The sequence below is a fragment of the Tachypleus tridentatus genome, chromosome 1 (genome assembly GCF_004210375.1).
Source record: "Tachypleus tridentatus isolate NWPU-2018 chromosome 1, ASM421037v1, whole genome shotgun sequence".
In the NCBI taxonomy this organism is placed as follows: Eukaryota; Metazoa; Arthropoda; class Merostomata; order Xiphosura; family Limulidae; genus Tachypleus; species Tachypleus tridentatus.
Window position 1 is genome coordinate 99,277,860 of NC_134825.1, and position 14,080 is coordinate 99,291,939.

General features: G+C 34.8%; 1 protein-coding gene across 1 annotated transcript in view; it reads left to right on the forward strand.

Annotated features, from left to right (window-relative positions):
- Positions 1-2,110: 2,110 nt before the first annotated feature.
- LOC143256782 (uncharacterized) overlaps positions 2,111-14,080 on the forward strand; it is a 50,021-nt gene continuing 38,051 nt past the window's right edge. Inside the window, exon 1 of the mRNA XM_076514450.1 lies at positions 2,111-2,479. The gene's annotated coding sequence lies outside the window, so the exon portion shown is untranslated. The remainder of the gene's footprint in view (positions 2,480-14,080) is intronic.

The following is a 14,080-nucleotide window of genomic DNA, read 5'->3' on the forward strand; positions in this document are numbered from 1 at the left end:
CATATGTGTAATCAGTGTGTGAAGATTCAATGAGTGTTTTAGTTCTATTCTGCTGTTAAGTTACTCGATGAGTTATTTTTTATCCTTCATAGCTGAGTAAGTTAGGCGTAGACACCATTTAGTTTGAAACATTGTTTGTGAATTACAACTTGTGTCAAAGTGAACTAGTTTATAGAAAACATCACAGAAGAAATAAATTAATTCTTTATGGACTAAACTTTGCATTATTTACACCAAATAATTTAAAATAACATATTTAATAGATTATAAATATGTGGTAATGTCCTGTACATGAAAGTAATGCCTAATTTGCAAATATCTGAGATTAGATATCATGTATAGATTATTTACATATCGTGTAAATAATTCAGATTGGTAAACAAGAGAAAAAGAGAATATTTAACGGAAAATTTGTCTCATTCACTCTGCTAAAGGTAACTACAGGAGATATTTAAACAAGAAATGTTATCTTTATAGCATGTTGTATGGCTGAATACGACTTCTATCGCATTGCCTAACTTCTTGAAACTTTTCAGTAACTGTCTTAGGTATTTTAAAATTTTCCATTAATGAGGTTAAACAGGAGAAGTTGTAAGTTTATAAATATCTTTCGACACTGAAAGTCCTTTTTCATCATAAGTTTGATAATAGTTTCCTTCAAACTTCAACTATAGTATGTGGCAAAATAGATATACGTAATATTGATCTCCTATGAGGTTGCATTAATTAGCTATGCAATAAATAACTAGTATTGTCAGAATCGCTCAGACATTGAAGTAATGAGGTGTTATTCTCATGTTTCATCTATTTCCGTTGTCAAGGCTTTCACCCTCATCACCTCTTTACAAAATTGCATGTATAGCATTTACTGATGAGAGTAATGAAAGTAGTGTAGTTAAATAAATGTAAACTTTATATATTGATTCTAGTTCTAGACAAGTCACATGAAACCTAGGTTTCTTTTAAATTGATATTTTGTTATGTATGAGTAACATATACTAATCCCTTGTTAGTCCATTTTGTCATATGTGCCGCCATGCTGGAACACGATGACGTAAATGTTTCAGTGAGTTCACACATCATCGGATTTACTAATAATTATACAAACTTCATCTCATATTATTTCATGAGTAATTATCCAGAAAAATACGATATGAATAACTTATAGATCTGCAAACTTTAATGGCGGCTTATTTCAGGCATTATGAAATGGAATGAACACGACGCACTCTTATATGTAATTAATCTTGTGCAAATTTTATTCTAATTTTACTTTATATAATGTTAAGTGGATATTTTGTAAATCTGGAACTGGAGAGAGTTGCTAACTATCTAGTATAACATTTCATTAAGTTTATGTTGGGCGCAGATAGCCTAGTTGCTTTGCGCCATAAAACGCCAAACAAACCACTCCAGTTTATGTTATTTGTTAGAGTAGCAAAATTCGCCATAAATTCTGACGGACACCAGGGTTCTAAAACCTTGAACAATTTTGTATAAAGAGCGCATACTTATAAAGCATATTGTTCACTAGCGCCCTCTAATCACAACCTGTGCTAAAGTTAATTTATCATTGTTTAATAAAACATATAGAAAAGCATTATAATGGAAATATCACACACATTAATGTATGATCACTGGTATTTTTACTATGAAGACTTGCTTCTCTTCATTTCTCTATGTCCTTATCTGGCAATTTTTTGTAGCCAAACGTATATGCTTTTATGGTGTTAAAACGATTGAACTAGATAAATTATGTTAGAATAAGAAATAAAAATCTAAGCCCTCAGTTGAGAATATATATAATTAATTTTATGTCAAAATATATGAATCTTACACCGTAAGTGAACATTTTTTATATAATCGCGTTAAGAGCAACATGTTTATTGGTTGCATGTGTTTTTGTTCATGTCACGGAGCAAACTTTCTATAATCCTACCCGGTATTCTCAACCGTTATGCCTTGTAGTTACTGAATTTTTTTTTTTTTTGTATGGTGTCACCTGCTCTAACTATTCATTTTAAGGGGCGTTTCTATTGCAAGAGCTGGCATAAACCGCTAAGAAGTAAAGGTCATTTCCTGCTCCAGTTTCACTTTCCTGGAGGTGCTAACCAGACCAGACTAATCACTCTCTCATGCGTATTTAATCAGATACTGAGCTCGTGGTTTGAAAATTCTCACACAATTTTTGAAACATTATAGTTCGAAGTGCGCGTGCTATCACGGATATAATAATTTGTATTTTTCAAAAGAAAAAGAAATAGCAAAAACTAACTTTATATACGTCTTTGTTCCAACTATTTAGAGACGAAAATGAAAATAGTCCTAGCAAAGGAATCATAGTAAACTCGGTGACGTAAATAACTATGTAACCGGTTAATTGGTTTGCCTGGCTAAAAAAGAAGAAAGTTAGTGAAACTGTTATCACTGAGTTAGAAACCTGTTCTCCATGGACCGCCCAATTATCAGTGGATTCAATGTGAGTTTTAATAGCTTTAGAACAGTTATAATCTTACATACTACATTAGCAATAGTCCATTTATTTTAATACATTCTTTATATATATATATATAAAGTTACAGCTAACTTGAAAATAGTATAGAAATGCCTTCTTTCACGTTGATAACTTATTTATAGAAACTTTGCTATCAACGATACAGAACTCACATTATTTCGAAATTACAGTTTATACAGAATTTATACAAAATAATTGAGTATATAAATAAATAAATAAATATAACATTCAATAATGTTTAATACATAATTGATCATACAGTATAGATTTTTGTCCCAGATAACCCAATCTATCTTTTCAGAAAAACCGTAATTTGTTTAAAAGTATATTTCTGCATTGAAATCAACTATTAACATAATAAACTCGCTTCGTGTATAGTTCTTCAACCTAGTTTATTTTAATGCAAAGCTACACAGTGGGCTATTTGCACCGTATTCCCGTAGGAAATTTAACTTCGGGTTTTAACGTTGTAAGTCCCTATACTTATTTTGTCTCATCGGAAGACTTCATCCTAGACCTTAGAGGTTCAGTTAAAAAAAACAAAATTTTAATTGGGGGCCTGGCTTCTTTGTATCATTAATAAATACTGTTAATTTTTCAGTGAGCGCTTATTGATTAATTATAAGCCTGCGATTTGACTAAACCAATTAAATAAATCGTTTTAAACATAATTAAAAATAAAAGAAATGTTTATTTGTTGTTGTTTTTTTAATTTCGCGTAAAGCTACACAAAAGCTATCTGCGCTAACCGTCTCTAATTTAGCAGTGTAAGACTAGAGGGAAGGCAGCTAGTCATCACCCCCCACCGCCAACTCTTGGGCTACTCTCTTACCAACGAATAGTGGGATTGATCGTCACTTTATAAAGTCCCCATAGCTGAAAGGGCGAGTATGTTTGGTGCGACGAGGTCTCAAACCCGTGACCATCAGATTACGAGTCGATAAAAGAAATGTGATATAGATAAAAACAATAATACCATTCTACATCCAAAATAAATTTTAAAAAGTAAATAGGAAAAACGATACAATAATTGACTTCGTTGACGTTAAGCACAAAGCTGCTTAACAGGTATAGAAGAAACTCGGTTTCTAGCGTCGTAAGGTTGCAAATATACCCCTGTACCACTAGAGGCGTAACAAATGATAGCGTAAAAAATAAAATATAATTCTTAAGCTTTTGATCTGAAATTTCTTTTTCATTTTTAATATGAATAACATTATGTTTTTCATTTAGGTTTATATGATATTTTTTAGTTTTATCGCAATCTATTTTGAATTTTATAGGATACCACTCCGGCCTTTACACTGATTAATATTAACTTCTGATCAAAACAAGTTTCATACATGGGTCAGAATTAAATAGCAACTCGGTAATAAGTATAGTTTATTGAATATGTTCTCGCGCGCTTCCATTTTTGAATATGATACCATTATTTTGGGATTGAAAGCTCAAAATAAACGACAAATTGCTCCTATTTACAGTAATTTGAGGCTGCATTACTCTTGAACGCTAAGTGTTGGCTAATAACTTCATTAAAGCTTCTCAGCTGTGATTTAAAAAAAAAAAAAGGTTGATGAAGTAATTGGGCAGAAGCCTTTCCATTAGTCCTAATATTTGTAAAAGCATGAAAGCTGATGAAAATCATGAATATATAAACTGTCAGGAAAAAAAAACACCAAAAATGTAAGGATATCATGTGTATTATTTTATTTTACAATCGAAAAAAATTATCACTTATAATATATTCCACTTGACCTCTGGAGCCTGAAAGTCACTTTTTATTGCTTCTTGACCTCAGAAAGACTAAGCCAACCTGAGTAATACCTACAGTCATTTCAAAGTCTGATATATATTCAAATATGGTATATAATCTAGGCTAGATGTCATTAACGTAAAGCATTTTTCATCAAATATGAATTCAATAATGTTATTGCTGTGTCATTCAGAACGATCGCTGATTATACGCAACTCTTGTTTGACGCGTCTATTGAGATATGCGTGGAACGTAACACAAGTTCAATAGCCCTTGGGTAGTTTAGTCGCATTTTTTGAAGGCTGAACACCTATATAGCAACATAAAATATTGTATTCATGTTGTGGGAGAAAAGGAAATACATTATAGCTTTTTACAAACGAATTTAAGAAGTTACAATAACATAACTTTTTAAACTTATCGTACATGGTTTTAGTGTTAATTGAATGCGATAAAAGGCATTGGAGGCAAAGTTAAACATATAAATATATTAAAAATAATCTTAAACCTAAGTTTAATGTGAATTAACAAGACGTTTAGTGTCCGTATTCTCTATTTATGGTAAAGTTACTAATGCTATCTGCTGCCGTCTCTATTTTTGAGCTATTAACCAAAAGAAAGACAGCAGGGGCGTAGCCAGAAATGGCCATTTTGGGAGGGGTGAGTTTGAGTGCTTGATGCAAGCGCCGCAGAAGCAAAGCTATGCTAGGGGGGTACGAGGGCATAAAAACATTAATCATAAATAAATATATAGGCCTATATATATAATATATAACTTAAAGTCATCAGGCCCAGCAAAGTAGGCCTACAGTCCTGTCATCAACATATAAAATATAGAGTCACTCAGGAGAGTGCAAAATATATGTATAGTGTCTATAATATGTATTCAAATATCATGAACAGTGTATGTTCAGATTCCCTGGATTTGAAGAATTAACTTCACAAATAAACACTGGGTGGCACCGTGGCAAGCTGGCAGACCACGGCACTAACCAAGTACCATTGGCGCCATCTATAATGAATCATTCATTGGCGACAATGATACTGTGAATGTGATGTTGACAAACAGAAGATGCGATAAACAATCATTTACTATACCAAGCCTGAAAAAGCTAAAGACACAACATAGGTTTTTTAAACCCATTCATGAGGCTGAACCTGATCAATCTGCTGCAGCCAATCAGGTTGAATCAGAATTGTCAGCTGAATTGTCAGAGTCATCACCGTGGCCTTCTACCAATGCTGCCACTACCACCTCAGGTACAGTTTGGGACATTATAAATTACATTTCTGATTATGTTAGCATTGGTAAACAGGTAAGTCGACTCCTCATTATATTAATTTTGTATTAAAAATCATGCAAACACCCTCCATCGTTGGCTTTCACAGTGGAAATGGCTACTCTACAGTCAACATGCAAAGGGTGCTTTCTGCAAGTACTGCTGTCTTTTTACTCCTGATGGTGCTGGTGTTGGGACAACCTGTGAGATTTCCATATACAAACTGGAAGATTGTTTGTTTGTTTGATTTTTAGAATTTCGCACAAAGCTACTCGAGGGCTATCTGTGCTAGCCGTCCCTAATTTAGCAGTGTAAGACTAGAGGGAAGGCAGCTAGTCATCACCACCCACCGCCAACTCTTGGGCTACTCTTTTACCAACGAATAGTGGGATTGACCGTCACATTATACACCCCCACGGCTGAGAGGGCGAGCATGTTTAGCGCAACGCGGGCGCGAACCCGCGACCCTCGGATTACGAGTCGCACGCCTTATGCGCTTGGCCATGCCAGGCCCAAACTGGAAGAAGGCTATTGAAGACTTCAAGGCACATGAATTAAACAGTATCACCAAGACAGCAAAGAAAAAGCTAACAATATTCTACGGGTCGTAAACACAAGTTCATCTGTGCACTTGCAGCTTGATGCAACTTACAAGCATGAAATTGAACAGAACTGGCAATATTTAATGCCTATTATTGATACTGTATTGCTGTGTGGGAGACAGAGTTTAGCTTTGAGGGGAAAATATGATTCTGGTCAAATGTTTGTTGGTGAAACTGATGAGGAGCCCATCAATAATAATGGGAATTTTCGGGCAATTTTGCGCTAGAGAGCAAAGGGTGATGTCAAGCTTTCAGCAAGCCTTAAGAATACAAAGAGGAATGCTACGTATCTGAGTCCTCAAATTCAAAATGAAATTATTAATGCCTGTAATACTCATGTATTACATGATATTAGATATTTGAATGCCAATGACAACTCTGTTGCAATGAGTGAAGATTTTTTGCAATTTATACCTGTTTATGATGTGATAGGCAGAAACTTGGCTGATGTTATCATAACCAATCTGACAAAATATGGTTTTGACATGACTTACCTGCGAGGACAATAGTACGACGGTGCTACTTCAATGAGTGGGAAATTCAATGGTGCACAGAAACACGTAACTGATAAATTCCCACTTGCACACGATGTACACTGCAGTGCCCATTCCCTAGACTTGGCAATTTCTGATGCTTGTAAAGAAGTTCCGGTGCGAAATTGCATGGAAGTAATTTTTTGCATTGTAAACTTTCTCAATACACCCAAACGAAAGCACGTTTTGGCTCTTTCGATGGAGAATAAAGCACCTGAATTGAAAAAAAAAAATTGAAAGGTCTCTGCCCCACCCGGTTGGTTGAGAGGCATGACTCAGTCATTGTCTTTTTGGAATTAATCCATACAGTTGCAAATGCCCTTGAAACCATATCAGGATAGCAAGGCAGAGATTCTGCCACGCAAGCCAATCATTTGTTGTGTTCTATATTACAGCCATAATTCATCAGCACTCTACTTAACATTGCTAAGTTGTTGTTTTTTTTCAGTTTACCTCTGTGCAGCTTACTGCAGCAACAGAACATTGATTTAGGTGTTGCGATGCATCACGCAGAAAGAGTGGAATATTTAATCACTTTCTTTCACGAATCTGTGACCGTCTGTTCAGTCACAAAACTCTCCTTAAGAACTTCATGTGCCTACTACCATCAGAATCTACCACAGAACGGTCAGAACCTACAGCACAACAATGTGACCAAATTAAAGAGTTGGTCAATATATACAAGGCTGACATTAACAGCACTTCACTAGCTGCAGTAGGTGAACTTAGGGTTTGGTACAAATCACTTGCGAACAACAGACCAAAAAATGTCATAAATGCATATGCAATGTGCAATACAGAAATGTTCCCAGTTATTTCTAGACTGTTGAAGGTATTTGCCATGCTGCCTGTGTCAACGAGCTCAGTAGAGTGTTCGTTTTCAACTTTGAGAAGACTAAAAACGTGTTTGAGAAATACCACCACTGAAGGTCGATTGAATGGCCTGGCCTCATTATACATTCACCGTGATATTGAAGTTGAACCAAACTGTGTTGTACATGTCCTGGCAAGAACGAACAGGCGTTTGAGCCTTTCAAAGGTATTCGATTGTATTTCTCTAGTTCTGACAAAACTTGTTGTATTAAAAGAGTGTTCAATCATAAATTTGCATTTGAGCATTTGTTGTGCGTGAAATTATCTGCCATGCGAACACGGATCTTTAAGAAACTTCACAGATGGCAACTGAACTTGACTAAAATGTTTGGGTCCATGGGGGGTTAACCCCAACCCCCCTCTGGCTACGCCCCTAAAAAACAGTCAACAACATTCTGTCATTCATCCTTCACACTGAATGAGGGATTGGCTGATACAATGAAAAATGGGGTTTCTTAATTATACAGTATACAATCTCAATGTATCGCATTATATTACTAAAACCACACAGTTATTTAGGTTGTGGGCTTATAGTTAACTGTAAACAACATATTTATTACTGACGAATATATTAACTTCTCAGGTCTCAAAAAAAGATGGGCCTTAAATGGCATTAAAATTTCATCCTGCAACTTGACGCTAAATTAAAAGAACATGTGAAAACTAAAAGAGATCAGGTTAGAACTCTGAGATTTATCTTTCATAACAAGCGGTAATTCTGAAGCATAATTTATTTTCTAAGCGTTATTTTGTTATTGTTTGCGACTGAAATTATCGTCATGCAAACTTGCCCAGTGAGTCAACTTAACAAATTCGCCGTGCGTATGCTAATGGTTTACTGAACAGGGAACCAGTTACTATAAAATGGTGGAGCTGTTACAAGGAAATCTCGTAGATTTATTAGAAAAAATATTTACTTATACAGACTGTTTGAAGTTGAATTATTAACTGTTCAAGTTGGATAAAGTTCTTGTTTGATGTGTGAAGTTTATTAGGTTAGTTTTATGTTTAAAACTTTAAACTATTCAAATCGTTTGAAATATGGCAGCTGGCTTTTCTATTTAGAAATGAATCCTTAGTTCGCTTAACTTGAGTGTTGTAAAGCGTAATAACGAAATATTAAACTAATAACGGAGTATCATCACGTTAGTTTGATTTCAGTATTATGTAGCTGGATGTGCTAGAAGGGTTAATGATTAATTTCAGAGTTTTACGTGGTTTGATGTTGGATTGTTAGAAAGTTTAATGGAGAAGGTCTACTTTGTTTAGTTGCAGTCTGTTATACAGTTTGATATCGCGATGACAGACATAGTAATAAGTTTGTTTGTTTTTAATTTAATTTCGCGCAAAGCTACTCGAGGGCTGTCTGCGCTAGCCGTCCCTAATTTAGCAGTGTAGGAGTGGAGGGAAGGCAGCTAGTTATCATCACCACCACCAACTCTTGGTCTACTCTTTTACCAAAGAATAGTACAGTATAACGTCCGCATGGCTGAAAGGACGTGCATGTTTGGTGCGACGGGGATTCGAACCCATGACCATCAGATTACGAATTGAGCACCTTAACTACCTAGCCATACCAGGCTCATGGGAATAAGAGAGATCATGAACTACTTTTGTTTTAGAGATTTGTATACTTTGGTACTGAAATATTAAACATGATAAAGTGTAGGTTTTCTTCTTTGTAAACATAACGCGAGTATTGTTATAGAACTTTCCTCTGAGCCACTAGAAGGCGATAATGAGGAGGATCGTGAATTTTATTTGATTTCAAAGTGAATATGACTTGATTCAAAATATATGGACAAGTGAACTGTAAAGGCCGTGAGATTTTTTGATTATAGAGTTTTATACGCCTTGGTATTGGAACACTGGATTAACTATGGAGACCATTCAGTTTGATGCCAAAGTTAGAGGCAAGGTAACACTCAACGTCCGAAGTTCATGTTCTGTTCTTACAAGTTTTTACAATTAAATATATAGTGGCAGTGTGATGATATTTTGATTAACAGCTGCTTTTCTTAGCTTAAAAGCAAGATATTTTAGCAGTTTGAATTTTTCCCGGAAACTGAGGATGATGCGGAATAAACTAAAGGTAGGCACATCATCACACTCATTTGAATGAAGGTTTGACACTAATGGTTGACTCAACATGTCGCTTGTTGCCCCTCAGGCACGTAAGTTCACATGCCACTAGTGAAATATTTAATGGGTGTTGTTTGTGTTTAAAATTGAATATCACTTTTAACATATTTTATCTGAACTTGTTGGTATGGTTGTTTCATTATTTTCTTCTTAATCATATTATATGAAGTAGTGTCTGAGTAGGTGAAGATTAAAGCAACAGTTTTCTGTAAAATGTGTAATATAACAACATATGGGGTTTACAGTTTTGAGAGTTTTTTATTTAGTTTAGGCTATTTAGAAACGATATTGAAAAACAATTCGTTTCTAACTATTTGTTTAATTTTATCAATTTCAGGTTAAAAATATTTTGTTTCTCTGATATTTTAACCCTTTTGTACGTTTTGGTTTTAACCAAATTTTATTTAAAAGTTGAAGGATTGAAACTTTCAGTCCAGTGAAAGTCGGTTTATAATACATGCTTGTAGTGCATTGGATATTTAAGAAATGAATATGTAAGCATGAGAATTTGTCATTCTGTTGATTTTCAGTAGTAAACCTTATAATAGGATATTTATCATTTCAAATTTCCATTGATTCTACCGTGAAATGTAAAGCAAGGTTATTTCATTGCAAAACGTAAATGGTTTTAAAAGCATCACCAGTGGCACAGCTTGAAACCGAGTTTGTCGTGTCGACCTCCAGTTTCTTTTGTATCATCCTTTATTCCAGAAAATAATTACAACTTAACATATTAGAATCTCATTAACTTAACAGTAAGATGGAGTGATTCCCCCATGCCTTTAAAAAAGAACAAGACATGAACTTCGATTGTGGAATTGTATACATTTGATATTGGATAATTATAGAGTTTTTATATTATGATTGTGTGTTATTTAATGGCCAAATTTTACCACTTCGCTTGATGTTCGAGTTTCATGTATTTTGATATCAAAATATCATATAATTTAACAACTGAATAACACCCCGTTTACTTGTTGTTGGAATGTTGTACAAATTCAAAGAATAGCACTATGTGTTGATTAAATAAGACACCCAACCTCAGTAAAGCATCCCTATCTGAAGTTTTTCTTGGTTCATTAACTCATTGAATTTTTTTTTTATCTTTCTTAACGGTGATTCACATTTTGGTAGGAGCTTAGTAGCTACTTGATACAGCTAACAGTAAGTATCAAACAACTGGTGATACAAATAAAATCTAAAGAAAAGGGTGATTCATTTACAGACTTCTTGTAGTGATTTTTGTCACACGACGTTTTATATTCATAAGGATACGCCCCATAGGAGCTCAGTAGTTAGTTAATATACTTACAACGCTGAAATCCAGAGTTCGAATATTCGCAGCAATCAGAGCACAGTTAAACCATCGTGATTTTTTGCATTAATCAAACATAATAACATATTTGTTAAATTAAATAAAATTCTGTGAAAAAAGTTAAACATGTTTGAAGGCGCTGCTATTTCATTCCTAGTTTTCGTGATAAAAAATAAAAGTAGAAACCATTCCATACACATCTAGAATAATAACTTTGTAAAATATCTAAACAGAAATGTTCAATATTTCTATGTAGACAAAATGGTTATATTACGGAAACTTGATCTCTCTCTGAATAACACACAAATGTACTGGCAAAAGTCGATCAGTCTATCCCAATAATAATAAAACTTTATGAAATGAATAATAAATACTGTACATGATATAACCAACTATAAGAAAAACTATTTATAGCTACGAGAAAAGCTTCTTTATTAGAAAGTTTCTCCTATACCGGAGTTCAGAAAAACAGATAAACTCAGTATTCTTAAGACAATTATCTACTTGTTGGTGATAAAAATTTATTTCACAAACGATTTCTTTCTTTTGTTTTGAATTTCGCGCAAAGCTACTCGAGGGCTATCTGCGCCAGCCGTCCCTAATTTAGCAGTGTAAGACTGGAGGGAAGGCAACTAGTCATCACCACCCACCGCCAACTCTTGACTTGATCTACTCCTTTACCAACAAATAGTAGGATTTAAAGTAACATTATAACGCCTCCACGGCTGATAAGAGCGAGCATTTGTGGTGCGACCGAGATTCGAACACGCGACCTTCAGATTACAAGTCGAACGCCTTAACACACTTGGCCATGCCGGACCAAATTCTAATGATCTCGTCCGGGATTTGAACACGGGACCTTTCGCACCCATTTCCCTAGACCATCGAGCCGTTTCATAAACGAAACATTAGCGTATCTAAACAACCATTATGTTTCAAATAGTACCCAACTACCTTTTTTTTTTAGAAATGTCATTCTGTGTTGATTCATACAGTACAAATCTAGTTTTCAAAGGGTTTCGTAACGATAAAAAGAGTTAGTTAAAATGACATGCTACATAAGTAAACCAAATAGTTATAATGTTGTTTGAGATTCGCTCTCAGTAAAACAAGAAGTAAATATTCTTCGACGCACTCTTATAGCAGTAATGCTTACAAGTGATAGTCATAACAAAAATTACACTAATGTTTTTCAAATGATAAATACTTGAGAAACATCTTGTTTAAATTTATTTCTACATAATTTAAGTTACTCTATATATTACTAGAAAAGAATGTGATTTTGCCTGTTATACAGTCGAATGCGCGAGAATATAAGGCGACGTAAAAAGAATTAAAAAGCAAGATTTCATGACAAAATTGTTTTTTAGCGAAGATAAACAACAGGACTGATGTAGTTAAACTTACTTAGCTGTAGATCACCATTTACAGCTTGTTGAAAACGATCACCTTCAAAGTCAATGTAGTCAAAGATGGCCATTCAGTCATGAATATAGTGTCTGAACCTGTGGAGTAAACGTCTAATCATGTGTAATACTAAGTTAACTGAAATTCTGCCTCATTCTCCAGTGAAAGCAACACCAAGGCCATTGATGTCACGTGGTAGGCTAAAGAGATTATGTTGTCTATGGAACTATCAGTGACCTCTCAGATCTCCTGTTCAAGATAGTCTATAACCTACATTAGAATAAAGTTTGGTTCAAATACACCCATAAAAGCTATAAACAAGATCCAGTACCATATTAATGTAATATATATCAGGAAGTTCGACCCTCGAAATTTTTATAAGATCTGTACATCCATTCATTGCTGATTATAACTGAACAGCTACAACAGTAACCATATTCAGTTACATTGATCTTATTATATTATCTAGCTCTAACACTTCATGTACACGCATGAGCTCTCTTATCGTTAGATGAGAACGGAAACTTTGACTTATTTGTGGCATGTACACATATTCGAAGCGTACATTTCATATGGGTATATTTTCAACGTAAAAGTTTAAATAACATCATTCGTCATTTGTAACCCAAATTAGACATCAAAGATTACTCGAATTGTTTTTTCTACTATTACAAAACTCCTAGAAAGAAGATTTGGAGTATTAATGCGCGTATATTATCGTAAGATGAAAATGGCGACAAACAAATAAGTTAAAGGAACCATAACTGGTTTGTTTGAAATTTCGCGAAAAGCTACACTAGGGCTATCTACTCTAGCCGTTCCTAATTTAATAGTGGAAGACTAGAGGGAGGGGACCTATTCATTGCCATCCACCGCCAACTCTTCGACTACACTTTTACCAATGAATAATGGGAATTTATCATTACATTATAACGCCCCACCGGCTTGAAAGGCGCACATGTTTGGTACACAGGAATTCTAACCCGCGGCCTCAAATTGCTCAACCTTAACCACTTGGCCATGCAAGGCTGATACCATAATAACAGAAAGCACAACAGGATACGTTATAAACAATAAGCAAACTAAATTATTCAAAGAAATAACAAGTCTTAACAAATCTCCTTCGGAGAACACAAGAAAGCACAGTATTAGTTTGTTACGAAGCAAAAGAAAACGCAGCACAATGTGTGTGAAGATATAAAATCTGATAAGTCTTAATTTATGAACTTACCGGCTATTACTGCCTAACATGTTGTAGAAAAATTTCCAGCTACTGGAGCCAAGACATTTTTCTTGTTTGTTTGTTTATTTTGTTTCGTTGAGACAAAGAACAACAGTAATGTTTCTGTTCAAACTCTGCTGGTCAGGTGATTAAGACACTCGACTTGTAATCCGAGGGTCACGGGTTCGAACACCCATCGCACCAAATATGTTCGCCCTTTCAGTCGTGGAAGCGTTACACATTGAGGGGAATCCCAATATTCGTTGGTAAAAGTATAGCCCAAGAGTTGGCGGTGGGTGGTGATGACTGCCTTCCCTTTAGTCTCACACTGCTAATTTAGGGACGGCTAACCCTCGTGTAGCTTTGCGCGAAATTCAAAACAAATCAAGCTCTGCTACTTTTACATAAAAATAATAAAAAAAAGGGTCTGGTCATCTG